The sequence below is a fragment of the Schistocerca americana genome, unplaced genomic scaffold (assembly GCF_021461395.2).
Source record: "Schistocerca americana isolate TAMUIC-IGC-003095 unplaced genomic scaffold, iqSchAmer2.1 HiC_scaffold_658, whole genome shotgun sequence".
Classification (NCBI taxonomy): Eukaryota; Metazoa; Arthropoda; class Insecta; order Orthoptera; family Acrididae; genus Schistocerca; species Schistocerca americana.
Genome location: NW_025726410.1, coordinates 60,001 through 65,000, shown reverse-complemented (window position 1 = coordinate 65,000; position 5,000 = coordinate 60,001). Strand labels below are relative to the sequence as shown.

Sequence of the window (5,000 nt, the reverse complement as noted above, 5' to 3'; positions counted from 1 at the left end):
CTTAACCTAACCTATATTGTACCTTAACCTAACCTATATTGTACCTTAACCTAACCTATATTGGGCCTTAACCTAACCTATATTGGGCCTTAACCTAACCTATATTGGGCCTTAACCTAACCTATATTGGGCCTTAACCTAACCTATATTGGGCCTTAACGTAACCCACGTTGCGCCTTAACCTAACCTATATTGTACCTTAACCTAACCCATATTGTACCTTAACCTAACCCATATTGTACCTTAACCTAACCTATATTGGGCCTTAACCTAACCTATATTGGGCCTTAACCTAACCTATATTGGGCCTTAACCTAACCTATATTGGGCCTTAACGTAACCCACGTTGCGCCTTAACGTAACCCACGTTGCGCCTTAACGTAACCCACGTTGCGCCTTAACGTAACCCACGTTGCGCCTTAACGTAACCCACGTTGCGCCTTAACCTAACCCATATTGCGCCTTAACCTAACCCATATTGCGCCTTAACCTAACCCATATTGCGCCTTAACCTAACCCATATTGTACCTTAACCTAACCTATATTGTACCTTAACCTAACCTATATTGTACCTTAACCTAACCTATATTGGGCCTTAACCTAACCTATATTGGGCCTTAACCTAACCTATATTGGGCCTTAACCTAACCTATATTGGGCCTTAACCTAACCTATATTGGGCCTTAACGTAACCCACGTTGCGCCTTAACGTAACCCACGTTGCGCCTTAACGTAACCCACGTTGCGCCTTAACGTAACCCACGTTGCGCCTTAACGTAACCCACGTTGCGCCTTAACCTAACCCATATTGCGCCTTAACCTAACCCATATTGCGCCTTACCCTAACCCATATTGCGCCTTAACCTAACCCATATTGTGCCTTAACCTAACCTATATTGTACCTTAACCTAACCCATATTGTACCTTAACCTAACCTATATTGTACCTTAACCTAACCTATATTGTACCTTAACCTAACCTATATTGTACCTTAACCTAACCCATATTGCGCCTTAACCTAACCCATATTGCGCCTTAACCTAACCCATATTGCGCCTTAACCTAACCCATATTGCGCCTTAACCTAACCCATATTGCGCCTTAACCTAACCCATATTGCGCCTTAACCTAACCCATATTGCGCCTTAACCTAACCCATATTGCGCCTTAACCTAACCCATATTGCGCCTTAACCTAACCCATATTGTACCTTAACCTAACCCATATTGTACCTTAACCTAACCTATATTGTACCTTAACCTAACCTATATTGTACCTTAACCTAACCTATATTGTACCTTAACCTAACCTATATTGGGCCTTAACCTAACCTATATTGGGCCTTAACCTAACCTATATTGGGCCTTAACCTAACCTATATTGGGCCTTAACCTAACCTATATTGGGCCTTAACGTAACCCACGTTGCGCCTTAACGTAACCCACGTTGCGCCTTAACGTAACCCACGTTGCGCCTTAACGTAACCCACGTTGCGCCTTAACGTAACCCACGTTGCGCCTTAACGTAACCCACGTTGCGCCTTAACGTAACCCACGTTGCGCCTTAACGTAACCCACGTTGCGCCTTAACCCAACACACGTTGCGCCTTAACCCAACACACGTTGGGCCTTAACCCAACACACGTTGGGCCTTAACCCAACACACGTTGGGCCTTAACCCAACACACGTTGGGCCTTAACCCAACACACGTTGGGCCTTAACCCAACACACGTTGGGCCTTAACCCAACACACGTTGGGCCTTAACCCAACACACGTTGGGCCTTAACCCAACACACGTTGGGCCTTAACCCAACACACGTTGGGCCTTAACCCAACACACGTTGGGCCTTAACCCAACACACGTTGGGCCTTAACCCAACACACGTTGGGCCTTAACCCAACACACGTTGGGCCTTAACCCAACACACGTTGGGCCTTAACCCAACACACGTTGGGCCTTAACCCAACACACGTTGGGCCTTAACCCAACACACGTTGGGCCTTAACCCAACACACGTTGGGCCTTAACCCAACACACGTTGGGCCTTAACCCAACACACGTTGGGCCTTAACCTGCTCTGTAATTGTCATACGACGCGTTAAATTAGTGTGGTGTTGCCTAACTGCAACCCCCGCAATATAGTTTGCTACTCGCACTGCCTGGTCCCCAGAGTATCGCTTCATGTTAAACACCTTGCAGCTATACACTGTAATGCGGATGGCAGCAGGACGTACATGCTCAATGCCCTTCGCAGTTGTTCATTGGCATTTGCATGGCGAAGCACAGCCTACGTTGTGGTACGGCGTGTGTCAACTGTCCGCTGATGTTGTACGTCCAAATCACACACTGTACTGCACATTGGTCCTCATGTACTGAATGATACATCGTGGTACATGTGTGACCGTACCACGACTGCGCCAACAACGGCGAACCATACGGTCCAAATATTGTGCACTCAGCTACGTGTCGTCTCCCTATAAGAGCTGGATTGCAGTATGGTATGCCGTGGATGGCGATCAGCATGAGCCGTCTGTTGATGTAGTGGCGCGTGTTGTCAGACGTAGTCGTCTCTTCTCACACACCGTGATAGCATGGTGCACTGCGTTCCACATCTGCGACATGCGACAGAGGCCGGTTGACAGTCGTTCGCGCAATGGACATCGCATACGTACGGGGGCCACCTTCCACGTGTTCGCGAAGCGTGCACATGTTGTTGCGTGTATGTGGGCAGACATAGTGTGTCGTGACACCTGACACAGGCATGCAACAATCGTTGAATTTGCAAATGGCGATGGACGTCTACGTTTGCTGGTGACGTTACGCAAATGAACAACTGGTAAACGGTTGTGGTGCGGTTGTTCTCGCTAGAGGTGAATCAGTGATGGCGACGATCGGTTGAGCTACCAACCGGTTGTTTCAGCGATACCCACCATGCCCACGAACGTGAATGGCATGTGGGTGTGAAGCGATACGCGGCGGTGGCTGGGTGGGACCGTCCCCGGCCGGTGAGGGGGGGCCTCCCGGCGTGCTGGCCGCGCGGTGCGTGGGCGCACGCGCTACAGCCGGCTGGTGGGGGCGGCCAGTGGCAGGCGCGCCGGCCGACGGAGGCGGCAGGCGGCGCAGCTGCGCGCCGGCGCACCCTGCACGCGGCGCCGTGCGGCCAAAGTAGGTCCTCGCGGGCCCGGTGCGAAGCGCGGTGGACATCTGCAGTGTGCTGGTCCGATTGAGGACTGTGTGCGCTGAGGATGCGCCGCCGCCCGGCGCTCGGCGCCGCGACGCCGTCTGCTGCTCGGTCGCCTCTGCGGTTCTCGCAGGTGGTTTGTATCGCAGCTGTGCGGACGTGTTGGCGCGTGCGCTGTGCTGGGAGAGTTCGCTTCGGCACCCAAGTGGGGCTTTTGTCCTTCTGTGGCGCTGGCGTTGGAGCTGCCGGCCACCGTAGGTGGCGCGTGTTGTCTCCCGCCGGCAATGCCACGACAGCACGCTCCCGGGCCTCTGTCGGCAGCGGCAAGCTCAGTTGGGAGCACGGGTGGTCGCACCTAAAGCGTCTACTCGCCAAACTCCGGGCGATTGCGCCTCTCTCGAACCCGACCAAGTACTTAGGACGGCGCTGCGCGCCGCCGGGACCTGAGAGGGTTTCGAGGTGTATTGTGCAGGGGAGCTCAGCCTCCTCCTGTTTGCAGAATAATTGAGCGGACGCTTGCGTGTTCGCGCGGGCCCCCGGGACACACTCCCGGGCGGCCGGCTGCTCAGCTCTAGTTGACGCAGCTCCCTGGTTGATCCTGCCAGTAGTCATATGCTTGTCTCAAAGATTAAGCCATGCATGTCTCAGTACAAGCCGCATTAAGGTGAAACCGCGAATGGCTCATTAAATCAGTTATGGTTCCTTAGATCGTACCCACGTTACTTGGATAACTGTGGTAATTCTAGAGCTAATACATGCAAACAGAGTCCCGACCAGAGATGGAAGGGACGCTTTTATTAGATCAAAACCAATCGGTCGGCTCGTCCAGTCCGTTTGCCTTGGTGACTCTGAATAACTTTGGGCTGATCGCACGGTCCTCGTACCGGCGACGCATCTTTCAAATGTCTGCCTTATCAACTGTCGATGGTAGGTTCTGCGCCTACCATGGTTGTAACGGGTAACGGGGAATCAGGGTTCGATTCCGGAGAGGGAGCCTGAGAAACGGCTACCACATCCAAGGAAGGCAGCAGGCGCGCAAATTACCCACTCCCGGCACGGGGAGGTAGTGACGAAAAATAACGATACGGGACTCATCCGAGGCCCCGTAATCGGAATGAGTACACTTTAAATCCTTTAACGAGTATCTATTGGAGGGCAAGTCTGGTGCCAGCAGCCGCGGTAATTCCAGCTCCAATAGCGTATATTAAAGTTGTTGCGGTTAAAAAGCTCGTAGTTGGATTTGTGTCCCACGCTGTTGGTTCACCGCCCGTCGGTGTTTAACTGGCATGTATCGTGGGACGTCCTGCCGGTGGGGCGAGCTGAAGGCGTGCGACGCGCCTCGTGCGTGCTCGTGCGTCCCGAGGCGGACCCCGTTGCAATCCTACCAGGGTGCTCTTGAGTGAGTGTCTCGGTGGGCCGGCACGTTTACTTTGAACAAATTAGAGTGCTTAAAGCAGGCAAGCCCGCCTGAATACTGTGTGCATGGAATAATGGAATAGGACCTCGGTTCTATTTTGTTGGTTTTCGGAACCCGAGGTAATGATTAATAGGGACAGGCGGGGGCATTCGTATTGCGACGTTAGAGGTGAAATTCTTGGATCGTCGCAAGACGAACAGAAGCGAAAGCATTTGCCAAGTATGTTTTCATTAATCAAGAACGAAAGTTAGAGGTTCGAAGGCGATCAGATACCGCCCTAGTTCTAACCATAAACGATGCCAGCCAGCGATCCGCCGCAGTTCCTCCGATGACTCGGCGGGCAGCCTCCGGGAAACCAAAGCTTTTGGGTTCCGGGGGAAGTATGGTTGCAAAGCTGAAA

At 52.3% G+C, this 5,000-nt stretch overlaps 1 non-coding gene across 1 annotated transcript in view; it reads left to right on the top strand.

The window, feature by feature from the left end:
* The first annotated feature begins 3,768 nt into the window (after nucleotides 1-3,768).
* The window catches only part of LOC124588726, a 1,910-nt gene continuing 678 nt past the window's right edge, over nucleotides 3,769-5,000 (top strand). Inside the window, exon 1 of the ribosomal RNA XR_006975793.1 lies at nucleotides 3,769-5,000. This exon is cut by the window's right edge and continues 678 nt beyond it. This is a non-coding gene — a ribosomal RNA (small subunit ribosomal RNA).